The sequence below is a fragment of the Callithrix jacchus genome, chromosome 6, assembly GCF_049354715.1.
Source record: "Callithrix jacchus isolate 240 chromosome 6, calJac240_pri, whole genome shotgun sequence".
Classification (NCBI taxonomy): domain Eukaryota; kingdom Metazoa; phylum Chordata; class Mammalia; order Primates; family Cebidae; genus Callithrix; species Callithrix jacchus.
In genome coordinates this window covers 68,751,999-68,767,126 of record NC_133507.1, presented here as the reverse complement: position 1 = coordinate 68,767,126, position 15,128 = coordinate 68,751,999, and the positions used below count along the sequence as shown (strand labels likewise).

The 15,128-nt window shown below is 39.6% G+C and overlaps 2 pseudogenes; one reads left to right on the top strand and one right to left on the bottom strand.

The window, feature by feature from the left end:
• Positions 1-1,604: 1,604 nt before the first annotated feature.
• LOC100400526 (ATP-dependent RNA helicase DDX18-like) lies at positions 1,605-3,842 on the bottom strand (annotated as a pseudogene).
• Positions 3,843-5,155: 1,313 nt separating this feature from the next.
• Positions 5,156-6,160, top strand: LOC100400164 (heterogeneous nuclear ribonucleoproteins C1/C2 pseudogene; annotated as a pseudogene).
• The last annotated feature ends 8,968 nt before the right edge of the window (positions 6,161-15,128 follow it).

Below are 15,128 nucleotides of genomic sequence, written 5' to 3'. Positions count from 1 at the left end.
TATACCACTGTGTTCCAGCCTTGGCAACAGAGTGAGGCCCTGTCTCTGAAGAAAAACAAACAAACAAACAAACAAAATACATACTTTTGTCAAGTGTCTTTATCATTTTCTTTCCCAACAACACTTTAAGCCCTTTGTGAGCAGAAAATACAACTCCTTTGTTTCTGGCAAAACTTAAAACAACAGACACACAGGAAACATTTCTTAGGTACTTGCTCACTTTACTTTTAAATGCCCACTTGGAGATTTTTACATATAGAGAATATTTTCTAATTTGCTAAAATGACAAAATTTGAAAAAAAGTTTTCACAGCATAGTTGATTCTAGCTTGTATCATGGATCAGATGTGCAGAGTCCTAACAGATATAATCCAGGAAGTACTTAATTGCATTCATATCTATAAACTGGATATTCCTTGCAAGTAAGAGTTCTCACCTAATACCTGCTTTCCCACTTTATCCTGCTTCTGAGGACTTCAGTGCTAACAACATGAAAATCATAATTATAACATGTGGGGACAGCTCACCAACTCTAATGACAGCAGTATTGTGTGTCTGTTTTTTTTTTTTTTATTTTGCATTTTAGGTTTTGGGGTACATATGAAGAACATGCAGGACTGTTGCATAGGTACCTACATGGTAATGTGGTTTGCTGCCTTCCTCCCATCACCTATATCTGGCATTTCTCCCCATGTTATCCCTCCCCAATTCTCCACCCCCTGCTGTCCCTCCCCTAGTTCCCCACAACAGACCTCAGTGTGTGATGCTCCCCTCCCTGTGTCCATGTGTTCTCATTGTTCAACACCCGCCTATGAGTGAGAACATGAGATGTCTTCTTGCCTAAGTAACATCTCCAGCTTTCATTACAGTAGACAGACCAGAAAAACAATGAAACCCGTTGTCCTCTCAAGAATAACCCCCCTTTTTTGTATTAAAGAGAAGTTGGACTGTGCTGTGGCTCATGCCTGTAATCCTCACACACTTTGGGAGGCCAAGGCAGGAGAATCTCTTGAAGCCAGAAGTTCCAGACTAGCCTGGACTACATCTCTACAAAAAAATTAAAATATAAAAAATTAGCCAGGCAAGGTGGTACATGACTGCAATCCTAGCTACTTGGTTGGCTGAGGTGGGAGGATCACTTGAGCCTGAGAGGTCTAGGCTGCAGTGAGCTATGATCATTCTACTTCACTCTAGCCTGGGTGACAAAACAAGACCATCTCTAAAAATAAGAAAAAAAATAGAAAAAGTACAGAAAATTTGAAGTTTTCATCTTGATTCTAAGAGGCTTTTGTTTTTTTAATGTACAAAAAAATTAAAACGATGTAAATTTGGGAGGTTTTTAAAATTAAAATATGTCATCACAAGAAAGATGAAGATTTCTTGCTTTGCCCTTAGGCAACCAAGAAAAGTTAAAATCTGTTTTTAATCCCAAAAATACAAAAGAGACTTGCTGGAAATAACAATGCTCAGTGCTTGCAACCAAAGCCAATTTACACTGTTATTATATCTATTCAAATTCTAAAGCCTACAGAAACTCCTTTGTTAGAGCAAAAGGGGAAAATTCCACCTCAGGACAGTCATTCAAGATGAAAGAAAAGTGTATCTTCAGTGAGAGAACTGCCTGCTGTCACAGATTTCTTGCTAATGTTTTTAAAAATTATGGGCTTAACTTTTTTGGTTTTCTGGTAGTTGAATCTATTGTCACCCCCTCTCTTTTTAGGGTTGCCTTCATTGCTGTTCACATTCAGATCAACAGAAGGCGGCATCTTGAAACCGAATGACAGGGCAACTTGAGGCAAATTTAAGCTAACATTAAAAGTCTGTTTCAGATAATGAGAATCATTCACTCTTATATATGATGCATATGCTTCCTGGGCTGACTTATGAAGAAAGTTCTTTTCCATTAATTTTACAAACCAAGACTGAATGTCGGACATTTTAGACCAGGAGAAGTCAAATTCACTTAATGGAACCTTGAGTTGCTTCAGGTAACAAAGGAAACCCAATTCTTCTTGGCAAAATATAAGCAAGGCATGTCCTCTTTCATTTAGGGCCCTGGCTATTGCCCTCCCACAATGAACATATTCCTTAGGGTCATCTGGAGAATTATACTGAACAATCCAGCCAGTAATATCTAGCCCTCTCCCTGCCTCATCTATACACAATATCCCTGAATCTGTATTACAGAACTGGAAAAATGTAATTATACACATAATTTTGCTTCTGCAAATGAATGGCCAAGGTAGGCAAAACAATGTAGTTCAGCAAGTCATAGTGGTATTTTACAGACCTACAAGATGAAAAGAAGACCGTCAGTTTCTTCCTTCAGTTCTTCTTAAGAAATATAAAGAACAAAAGGAATCTCTTTTCATAGGGACAAACAATATATCCCTTCTCAGGACTATCGACTGTTGCAGTAGCTTTATCATTATCAACACTAGCATCCATTTGTTTTTTTTTTTTTTTTTTTTTTTTTTTGAGATGGAGTCTCGCTCTTGTTACTCCGGCTGGAGTGCAATGGCGCGATCTCGGCTCACCGCAATCTCCGCCTCCTGGGTTCAGGCAATTCTCCTGCCTCAGCCTCCTGAGTAGCTGGGATTACAGGCACACGCCACCATGCCCAGCTAATTTTTTGTATTTTCAGTGGAGACGGGGTTTCACCTTGTTGACCAGGATGGTCTCGATGTCTTGACCTCCTGATCCACCCGCCTCAGCCTCCCAAAGTGCTGGGATTACAGGCTTGAGCCACCGCGCCCGCCCCCCCCCCCCCACTTTTTTTTTTTTTAATCCTTGCCAGGTCTTCAAGTTTTTTAATTGTGTGGCAGAAAAGGGCATAGTCTCCATGTTCAAAGAAATTTAATAATTTGCTTTAATTTCTCTTCAAACATGACTCCAAGATATCATTTAGCCTCATCCATAACCAGACACTGTAGGTTTTTATTCTTAAATCCTGTGGAATTCCACATACAGTCCAGGAGATGGCCTGGTGTGACCATAACAGTGCTGATCCCACTTGCAAGCTTCTGTACTTCCGCAGATGTGCTACGGCCACACATTATCAACCCATGCATGTGCACATGGTGAGTCATTAGCTCGTTAAGAACGCGAAAAGTCTGCAAGACAAGCTGTTCAATTAGTGAGATAATAAAGATTCCATTCCTGGACATGAATTTTAACTTAACAATGAGTTCAAATGTAGGAATGAGAAATGCCAGGGTTTTTGCCTCTGCTGGTTCATGTAGCTACTGGAAGATTCTGCCTTCCATTAGTGGTCCATCATTTTTATGCTAAATTTCAGTCATGGTGGTAAAGCCCATTTCTATTATTGCCTTCAAAGTGTTTTCACTGACAAAGTTAGTCAGAGAAGCAAATGAAATATCCTCAACTTGCTCTTTGACTGACTTCCCCACAGTTTTCTGTTTCTTCAGGAGCGTTGACACCATCTTCTTTGGGTTCCCCTTTGTTTTCAGTTTTTTCTTTTTTTGTATCACACCCAGTAGCAGTCACCATTTTTCTCTTGTTCTTCTTTTCTTCTTTGATTCTGAATCTAGAGACTGCATTGCTGCTTCTGCACTAGTTAATATGGTAGATTTCTAGTTTTCTTTAACTTTTACATTTTCTACTATTTCTTTAAACACGTCTCCATTTGGGGCTTCTGACAAGCTCACAATCATACAATGTTTTAGGAATTTGTTTAACTTCTCCACCTCCCACTGTTTCTTCTAGCACATCTCCATGTTGAGTCTCTGATAGGCTCACATCTGAGGCCCCTGTGGCTTTAGGTTTCACTGTCACTATTTGAAGTTCTGCTTCTCCATCTTCTTGCACAAGAGTTTCATCCATAGGTAAGATGTGGTCTCAGGGAGGCACCTTCACATCTTCACAGCAGCACCATTGTTTAGGTCCTCTGCTCTCCAAAAGGCTTTTCATTAAAATGTCTGGCACTGAACAAACTTGCTTTATGGTCCTCATATGAACAAGCTGAAAGGTAGCAAGTTGTAAAATATCCATTATACTGTTCAGTATTTAACTGAACAGTATAAAGAGACTATGCCCTTTCCCTTAAAAACATGTCTTTGTGAATTTTATTTATCTTATAATTATCCTCATTGCACTCTTACAGATGATAACCAACAGATTTAGACACTATTCAGTAAGAAAACATTTTTTATACCAATGCTACCAACTTTTATTATAAATTGCATCTATTTTAATACAGAGTCATTCAGGGAACATCTACTGAGTACTGATTATATGGTTAAAACCTTCCACTTGCTATGTGTAGTTTAAGATTAAAACTCGGTTTTTCCCCTTCTTCGCAGCACATGAGGACTCTTTGATCTGGCCATTCCCTAACTTTCCAGCTAATCCCTGCCCACACAAGATACACACCATGAGGTCTGGGTTCTGTGACCTTGTTCATGCTGTTCTCTTTGCCTAAAATTGTTCTATCTCCTAACTCCCCCAGCCTAGTTAATTAATTCTAATTCAACCTTTGGAACTCAGTATAGTGTCACCTCATCTAGGAAGCTTCCTTGCCTGCCCCCGCTTCACTTAGACTGCCTTACACCCTAAACATTACATCTTTGTTGAGAGGTGGAATGAGATCTTTATCGGTTTTGTAACTTTGACCTAAAATTGTGCCTGACTTGTAGTAGAATCTCAATAAATACCTGTTGAAAGGAAAAATTTTAAGCATAGTTACTGTTAACTCCTCAAGTAGCTTGTAAGAAAGTCAAAACATGCATGCAAATATTAAATATCAGCATCAGATGTATCACAAGATACATCCTGGAACTGCTATACAAAATATCACAAATGTGGTGGCTCAAAACATAAATGTATTCTCTCACAATTCTAGAGGTCAGAAGTCCAAAACCAAGATGCTGAGAGGTCCATGCTTCCTCTAAGCATTCTAGGGTAGATTTCTTTCCATGCCTCCCTCCTAGTTTCTAATGGCAGCTGGCAATCCCAGTGTTCCTTGGAATAGCTGCATTTCGATTTCTATCTCTTTCCTTACATTGCCTTCTCTTCTGTGTGTCTATCTTATAAAGATATATGTGGGCCATTTTGTGAAGAGATGAAGACTGAGAGGTTGTGTCCCCATTGCCAACCTCAAACAGCAGTCAGCTTCTCCATATAGAACCCAGGAATAGGAGACTCAGAATCGAATCTCTTCTCCCTCCTCCCTCCTGTGAGATTTTTTTGATCTTCAGCTACATTTTCAGCTTTGTGAGAAACCTTAACATCAAATACAATGGCCAGCAAGACAGATCCTCACTCCATGAACTCCCATGTGTTCACTGGGAATCTCAACACTCTCGTGGTCAGAAAATCTGATGTGGAGGCAATCTTTTCAAAGTATGGCAAAACTGTGGGCTGCTCTGTTCATAAGGGTTTTGCCTTCATTCAATATGTTAATGAGAGAAATGCCCAGGCTGCTGTAGCAGGAGAGAATGGCAGAATAATTGCGGACCAGGTTTTAGATGTTAGCTTGGCTGCAGAGCCAAAAGTGAACTGAGGAAAAGCAGGTATGAAACAATCTGCAGCGGAGATGTACAGCTCCTCTTTTGACTTGGACTATGACTTTCAACGGGATTATTATGATAGGATGTACAGTTACCCAGCACGTGTACCTCCTCCTCCTCCAATTGCTCGGGCTGTAGTGCCCTTGAAATGTCAGCTTGTATCAGGAAACACCTCAGGAAGGGGCAAAAGTGGCTTCAATTCTAAGAGTGGACAGTGGGGATCTTCCAAGTCTGGAAAGTTGAAAGGAGATGACCTTCAGGCCATTAAGAAGGAACTGACCCAGATAAAACAAAAAGTGGAGTCTCTCCTGGAAAACCTGGAAAAACTGAAAAGGAACAGAGCAAACAAGCAGTAAAGATGAAGAATGATAAGTCAGAATAGGAGCAGAGCAGCAGCTCTGTGAAGAAAGATGAGACTAATGTGAAGATGGAGTCTGAGGGGGGTGCAGGTGACTCTGCTGAGGAAGGGGACCTACTGGATAATGATGATAATGAAGATGGCGGGATGACCAGCTGGAGTTGATCAAGGATGATGAAAAGGAGGCTGAGGAAGGAGAGGATGACAGAGACAGTGCCAATGGCAAGGATGACTCTTAAGCACATAGTAGGGTTTAGAAATCTTATCCCATTATTTCTTTAAGGCGCTTGTCTAAGATCAAATTTGTCACCAGAGCCTCTCCCCTAGTATCTTCAGCACATGCTCACTGTTCTCCCCATCCTTGTCCTTCCCATGTTCATTAATTCATATTTCCCTGCACCTAGTCCCATTTTCACTTCCTTTGATGCTCCTAGTAGTTAAGTCTTACCCTATAATTTTTGCTTTTAATTTTGATACCTCTTTATGACTTAACAATAAAAAAGATGTATGGTTTAAAAAAAAAAGATATATGTGATGGCATTTAGTGCCTACTCAGATAATTCAGGATAAACCCCTTTTTTCAAGATTCTTAATCACTTCTTTTGCCATATAAGGTAATATTTCCTTTTTTTTTTTTTTACCATATAGGGTAATATTCGCAGGTTCCAGAGATTAGGATGTGTACATGTTTTCAGGACCACCATTCAATATATTATAGTATCTGTAAGCGAGGCATCCAAGTCATGACAATTCAAAAGGAAGAGAGTGCAATGGGCCAAAGTGACAGCCACATGGTTTTAACACTTTAAAGTGTCAAAGTAATCAGTAGTTATCACCATGGCTCCTTGGAAGTAACCCAGTGATGCCAGTTTCTTTGAAGAAGAAACTGAAGAATGGAAACGATGTGTGCATATTGCAGAAAGACTAGTAGTGAGGCCAAAATCAGGACTTAACTCTCTTCTCTTCAATTCTTGATTTATTACCTAGACTCTTTTACCATCCAAAATAAATTTAAGACACATTAAATGACAGACATATCACAGAGCTGCCACCTATTATTTAAATGACAGATTTTCACTTTCTTCTTTGTTTATTCCTGCTGAAGTTCTCATAGCAGAGAGGCTAATGCAATACTCTGGAAAAAAGACGTACAGTGAAAATCTGGGGGCTTCCCACAGTCAACAAATACTGACTCCACATCTGCCCTCAGCAAAATATTGTGAGGAATATGAAGAATGATTCATGCTCAAGAAGATACCGTCTCATAGAAGACATGTGATCAAGTGACGAGCAGAAGGCAGTATTTCTCATGTGGCCCAGCTAGAGAGATCATTCCTAGCCTCAGTCATCAGGAAAGTCTGCATGGAGCAGATGGCATTTGAACAGGACATGGAACAGAAAGCACTTCAATAGGTAGAACTGGAGGTGAAGAAGACAGAGGAGTGATCCAGGGCAACTTAAGCAGAATCAAAAAAAAATTTTAAGTGTGGAGGTGAAAGACTAGAAAGTGTGTTGGGAAATGAGACATTCAGGGTCTATGCAAAGAACCATGGCAGATAAAAATGAAAAGAAAAGTTGTTACATTTCGTTCTTGACTGTCAAGTAAATGATATGGACTTTCTTAAACTGGGCATGAAGCTGTCATTAAAGATATTTTGAATACAGAAAAGACATAATCAGATATAATCAGAGTTGTTTGAGATGATCACTCTGGTAGTGGTGTGAAAGATATATTAGAAGGCAGGAGAGGCTACATGCTGGAAAATTATTTCAATAGGACAGACAGGAGATAAACAAAGTTCTTGATTAGGGAGGCAGCCATGTGAAAGGCATGTGATAAAAGAATAAGTGAGAGCAATTTCAAAGAAAACTCAATTGGATATAATGACATATTGGAGATATGGGACTGAAGACATAGGAGGCATCAGAGATGAGTTTAAGATTGAAATATGGCAATGCAAAATAGTGATGCCTTTGGAAGAATCTGGAAAGTCAGGAGAAGGGATACATTTTACAGCAAAAATGATTAACCTAGTTTAAAATGTTAAGTTTCAAGAACCAGTAGGATATAGATGCTAAGGAGGACATGAATGAATGAGTCATTCCCATGGAGAAAAAACTGAAGTCATAGAAAAGTATACCATCACAAAGAAAGGGAAAGAATTCCTAAAGCTTAAGGAATGTCCAGCACAATTAATGAATGGTACACGAACAGAAGCTAGCCAAGAACATCAAGAGCAAGAAGTGATTTGACCAAAGCAGCAGCAGGGATCCAAATGCTGATGTGAACAGAATGTAAGAGAGAGGAGAACTTCAAGGTGGGGTCATTCGTATCAAGTAGTTTAAATTCCAAAAATGTATTATCACGGGGAAGCTGATTATAATCCTGAAAGACACAATCCTGTACACCATAACCCCAAATGTTGAAATCCTGAAAGATGAAAATCCCTAAGGTCTAAAATCCCAGAAATATAATTCTGGAAAAAATAATTTTAAAAGTTATTTAAAAGATATTTATTCACATTTTAAAAGAGGAGTTTATTTGAGAAACATAACAGAACATTTCATTGGCCACTTTACACAATAATATAGGCAATAATAATATATATATTGTTGCAAACATAAAGGTTCTCATATAATAACAACAAACAGGTATATCTTTTTTGTTGCAACAGCCATATGCATAAAGAAATAGAATAAAAAAGAAACACATAAATAGAATAAAAGGGAAACATGTAAACACATGGCAACATGGTTCGTAATTGTGTACACTCAGATTTATAACTACAGTCTTCTGACATATTGTGATGAAGCCTTTCAACTAGATCAATCAAAAACTGCAATGGGTCACCACTGCACAAGCAGTTGCCCAAGCAGCCAAGATCTCAAGAAATTATGCCTTTCACAAATGCAGATGTACAAAAAGGACATCTTTTCATTTATTAAGGAAGTACCAATGTTTACACACAATGATTACACACAAAGGCTGTGTGGCATGCAGAGACCGAACTGCCACGACATGAAGAGTAATTGGTAGTAGGCCAGGCATGGTGGCTCATGCCTATAATCCTGGCACTTTGGGAGGCCAAGGTGGGGGGATCATTTGAGGTCAGGATTTTGAGATCAGCCTGGCCAACATGGTGAAACCCCATCTCTACTAAAAATTAAAAAAAATATTAGCTGGGTTTGGTGGGGCATACCTGTAATCCCAGCTACTCGAAAGGTTGAGGCAGGAGAATCGCTCCCGGGACACAGGGGTTGCAGTTAGCCAAGATCATGCCACTGCACTCCAGCCTGGACAACTGCTATCTCAAAAAAAAAAAAAAAGAGTAATTGGTAGTAAATAAAAATTGTAGGGAAATGTTTTAAGAAGTCGGAGGATAAAATCCAGAAGCCAATATCAGAGGAGAAAATAGAATCAAAAGAAAGATGACATGTTTAGGTGTTTGATGCTGTATTTTCTTTCAGAATAAATGGCTATCTTCCAATCAACATTTATTGAGTGCCTACACTGTGCCATTGAGCTGGCTGGCAAGATCCAGAGATGATTAGAATTTGATCCTTACTCTCAAGCAGTATACAATTTAGTGGAGAAAGCAAAAATGTAAATATATTGCTAAACCCAGTGCGGTAACAACTGCAGCCAGGTAACTAGCAGGCTATGAAAGCATGGAAGAGGAGCATCAGCTTGCTGGCCTGGTCTGGGGAAACTGGAGATGATAGAGCTGAAGGGCTTCCTGAAAAGATGATACCTGTTGACTCTGAAAGGAGGAATAGAGGCCAGGCTGGCATATGTAAACAAAGGCATAGGGGAGAAAAGTACCACATGTTTTCTGCAAAGACAAAGAATCTTAGCGGAGAGAAAATATTGATAAGAGATAAAGTAAACAATGGAAGCTTGTTTCTGAGTGAGGTGGCAAAGGATGAACCTGGGCAGGCTAGTAAAGGTATTAGCCTTTTTTAGGAGGATACAAAGGAAAGGAGACAGAAATTGATGAAGAAACCAGGCAATAGTCAAGTAGCAAGGAAAAGAGCTGAAGGAACAAGGTGTTTTGCCTCTTGCCTTTTTATCAAATGGAAGGTCCACCTTCTGCTTAGAGCAGAGTCAGGGCCAGGAAGGGCAAGGAAGCGATGATTACTAGATTAACAGTCTTTCATTCTTTTAAAATAAAACCATCTATTTAAATCACAGATAGTCTGGGGCTCTGTCTCTGTCTAATGAATCTAGTGTGAGAGAGAGGAGGTGCAGAGCTTGGGCTCTGGAGACAGACTGCCTGAGATTGTCTTGTCTGTGTCACATATTAAGGATGTGATGCAAGTGGTTTTATGATGTAAATAAGCTCTCTGTGCCTGTGTCTGCTCAACTATAAATCAGACAAATTGTATCTAACTCACGGATTTGCCATAAGGAATAAGAGAATTCATACATGTAGAATGCTGAAAACAGTGCCCAGCACATAAGAGATACTCAAAAAACTTTAGCTCTTAGCATTGTAAGACCAATGCTAGCCACTAGAACTTTCTGAGATGTGGGCTTTCCACTGTGTTGTCTAATATAGCAGTCACTAGCCACATGTGGCTACTGAGCACAGGAACTGTGGCTAGTGTAACTAAAATTTTCATTTTATTCATGTAAATTCAAAAAGCCATATATAGCTGGGCAGAGGACAGAGCAACCATTTTTTATATATATTTTAATTTTAAGTTCCAGGATACAAGTACAGGACATGCAGGTTTGTTACATAGGTAAACATGTGCCATGGTGGCTTGCTGCACCTAACAACCCATCACCTAGGTATTAAGCCCTGCATGCATTAGCTATTTATCTTGATACTCTTCCTCCCTGCAAGCCCCCACAACAGGCCCCAGTGTGTATTTTTCCCCTTCCTGTATTCTCATAGTTCAGCTCCTGCTTATAAGTGAGACTATATGATATTTGGTATTCTGTTCCTGTATTCATTTGCTCAGGATAATGGCTTCCAGCTTCATCCATGTTCCTGCAAAGGACATTATCTCATTCCTTTTTATGGCTGCATAGTATTCCATGCTGTATAAGTAACACATTTTCTTTATCTACTCTATCCTTCATGGGCATTTGGGTTGATTCCATGTCTTTGCTATTGTGAATAGTGTGGCAATGAACATACATATGCATGTATCTTTATAATAGAATGATTTCTATTCCTTTGGGTATATACCCAATAATGGGATTGCTGGGTCAAATGCTATTTCTGCTTCTAGATCTTTGAGGAATTGCCACACTGTCTTTCACAATGGTTGAACTAATTTACACTCCCACTAACAGTGTAAAAGGATTCCTATTTCTTCACAGCCTCACCAGCATCTGTTTCTTGACTTTTTAATAATCTCCATTCTGAGTGGCATAAGATGGTACCTCACTGTGGTTTTGATTTGCATTTATCTAATGATCAGTGATGTTGAGGTTTTTTTCATATGTTTGTCAGAGCAACCATTTTAAACGGGGTTTTATTGGCATACAAAAAGGCACGGAGTTCTATCTCCCAAAGACCCTGTTCCTGAAGTGCTGTAGAATAGGCCCAACCAATGAAAAATAGAGCTATAGCTCTTAGGACACAGCTTTATTTTGTTGGTGCTGATGATCAAAGATAATATGGAGAAAAAAATGTGCTCACAACTCCTGTACCTCCAGAGGTTTCAGTAGCCGGTAGGATATTTGTTAGATACACAAGAAGCAAGTGGCATCTCCCCAAGAGAATAGAACAGAGGTTTGACCAACTTTTTGCTGAAGTGGGCCAGTTGAGAGCCATTAAGAAGGACGGCCAGAGTTCTAAGTGAAACAAAAAGCTGCTACCCAAATGTTTTCTTGAACCCTGTTAATGTCTGATGACAATGGAGTAATTTCACATTGGAGACACTGAAACAGCCATTATCAGTCTGTGCAACAACATGAAATTCAGATGGTCTACAGTATTGCTAAAACACAAAGGGAGAGGGGAGAAAGGTTATCCATGAATAATGCATTTCCTTTTGTGGAAAGGAGAAGAAACAAATGGATCATTAATGGGCTTAATGCGATTAGGCTCCACCTTGGGGCGGGGGCCGGCATCAGCTTCTGCCAGCAAGGCCACCAGCAGAAAAGGCTGCTGTGTAGCGGAGCGGGAGGGCAAGAGTTGGTGGTGGCATTATTCTGGAGTTGCTGCTTTCTCTCTTCCCAGTATTCAAAGCTTTTCTTGAATTCAAGATTAGTTATCACTGTTTCTAGAGCAAAATAGCCCAGTGGTGAAAACATAATTTTCCTGAGCATATGTGAAAAGGTATTATCACATTTGAAAAGCTTAATTAATATGATAATGTGAGGAAATTAAGGATAATGCAACTTAAATAAAAGAACAGGAGGTAATTAAGTGAAGAATAAAACATTCTTGAACATTGCCAAGAAAACAGACATGCAAAAGTTGCAAGTTGTAGCTTGCTTTATGCAAGAACGCACTTTGCTATAAAGTTGCATACCTTGATCTTTTCAAAATCAGATACTTGACTTACTAATAGATTTTACTATTTAGAGGCATTCTGTGTGTATATATGAAAAAAATCCTTTATGGTGTAAATAATCTATCTAATCATAATCCCATTGTAGGAATTTCTCTTTCTGTTCCATGGAATAGTCACAGACTTTGGAATCCAGCAGACCTAGGTTCAAACCAAGCTCTGCTTCACATTGATTGTGTGACTTTGTGCAAGTTACTTTACCTTGATGAGCCTCAATTTCCATAACAGTAAAATGGCAACAATATACACAGAATGTCATAGAATTCCGTGCCTAGAGAAAATACTTTAGTGCCTGGATCATAGTAAAGGCTTACAGAAATGTTACTTTCTCTTTCAGGAAGCGGTCAGGGTGTGTATTCTCCTAAGAGGAATCAGATTCCACAGACGTTCAACACGCCAAAGGCTGACTTGACTCTGCTTTAGACACAGAAACCGAGAACACTTAGCTCTAGGAATCCTTCTCCCAGGGAACAACACTTATCTTCCTGGCTCTCTTAGGTATTAAGGATAAATCAGGGAAGACTTGGGTGACCAGGAATAAAGCAGCAGCTACTACCTCAGTCTCCAGATAAAACCCTAACTCCAAGGAATTTTCCATGAGACTATTATGACCCAGGCTCCAGCTGGCACTGAACTATGACCCACCCTCACTCCATCTACCATCCAACCTCCAGTGCCAGGCTGCTGCCACAGACCTTGCATTCTCACCTGCTCCACTAAGCTTACTGTTCCCTTCTAGAAAAATGAACGCTGCCTGGTCCATCAGATTTTCAAGAGTTATTTTTCCTAACGGTGAACAATGTGTGTTTGTACTATAGCAAAAGAAATATGAGTGTGTTTTGGGAAAGCAAACTGCTAGCCTCACCTGAGGCAGGCAACAGGGATACACATAGTCGATGTTGGCAATGAGTTTGGCATAGGTCAGAGAAAGCTGGACACAGCATGGGACACGGAGTTGCCCTGGAGTTAGTCAAGCCAAGTTAGAATGTCCTGACACCAGGGCAGACAGAGGCCAGAGGTCAGGCACTGGTTCATCAAGGAGGGAAAGCTCCAGGTAGAGACAGTCCTGTTTGTGTTCTAGGTTTTTATTAGCTAAGTTGACCTGGAAGCTTGTAACTTCTAGACTTCTAAATTCAAAGCCTCATAATTCTAGCATTAGCTCAGACTCCTCTCAAAGGAGAACCTCTAGATTCTAAAGAAACCATACTTGGTATGCCAGCTGTAGTACTCATGAAACTGGAAAGCATCCTTATGCCCTTATGAATATCTCATCCCACTTAGTAGGAAGAAAAATTGTCTAACCTGGCTGAAACCTCCAAAGAAACACTGTATCTTCATATCCTCATTATCCTTAGAAAATTTATGAAAATTCAAATTTTCCCCTCTTTTCTCTTTCTCCTCTTCTAAGATAGAAAGTTAGCATCAGACTAAAATCCTAAAACATTTCAAGAATAGGATATTAGAAGGGTGCTACAAACTGGATTATTGATGCAAAGTGATGGTCGGGATAAATATGGGGAATATTTGAAAAAGATCTTGAATATACAAGCCCTCTCTTACTCAGCCATCAACACGTATTCGTGGCCATGACACATATGCCACAATGGCATGTCCAGATTTTAGGATCTGGTCTTAACAAACAAGCACAATGGCAGTGGTGTGAACCCAAGGGAGAACTCCTACTGTCCACTGGTCTTGATCCTTGAGGATAAAACCCAGTGTTCTCATGAATTTCACTAAGGATGGCTCTATTGTAGGAAAGTGAATTATATTACTTTCAGGCCTTGGAATTCACTTAGAGATAAAAATATATATTTACAGTCATCTAGGAACTGTATTCCATTTCTACTCAGTGCTTCAGTATTTTTCTTAAGCATCCAAAGGAATCACTGTCTCCTGCACAAAATGAATGAACAAGACACTAAACATTCTACACCTCATCTCACTCTACACTTCTAACTAGAAAAATAACAAGAATTGGAGTCTTATGTGGACCAAACAATGAGTTATATGATGAGGCAGAACACACTCATATCTCTTTTTCTTGAAATCTTTGTGGAAAATGCATATAATGTCACCGATGGCTTACCAACCTCATAAGCAAGACCTGGGAATTTCTAAAACTTTCGTTCCTTGTAAGAAAACCCACATTCCTGTGAAATACAAATAGCTATAGAGACATGCCCTCGACCAAAACTTTATTTCAATTTCAAGGAAACTAAAACAAAATATCACTCTGAAATGTAGAAGAAAGATAAAAAACATAAAAATAGCAACCCAGATGTTCCATTTTCCTCTTAACTGTGAATGCTTGTAGCAGGTCTTATTAATCCTGAGTGTAGGTGAGGGCTGAATTATAATAATGGAAAACACCTGTTGCCTCAAACTTCCTATACTCTAACTTTGACACACTGGCCCCAGGTGGGCTTTTATCAGAAAGCACTGCTCTTCCTCTTTCCTAATAGAAGAGCAGCGTGAACAGATGTGGTCAGAGTAATCTCCAAGAAAGTATTAAAATTAAAGCCTCTGGACTATTCCAAGGGTGTCTGTAATGGTTAATATTAAGTGTCAAGTTGATTGAAGGATGCAAAGTATTGTTCCTCAGTGTGTCTGTGAGGGTGTTGCCAAAGGAGATTAACATTTGAATCAGTAGACTGGGAGAGGCAGACCCACTCTCAATTTGGGTGGGCACCCTCCAATCAGCTGCCAAAG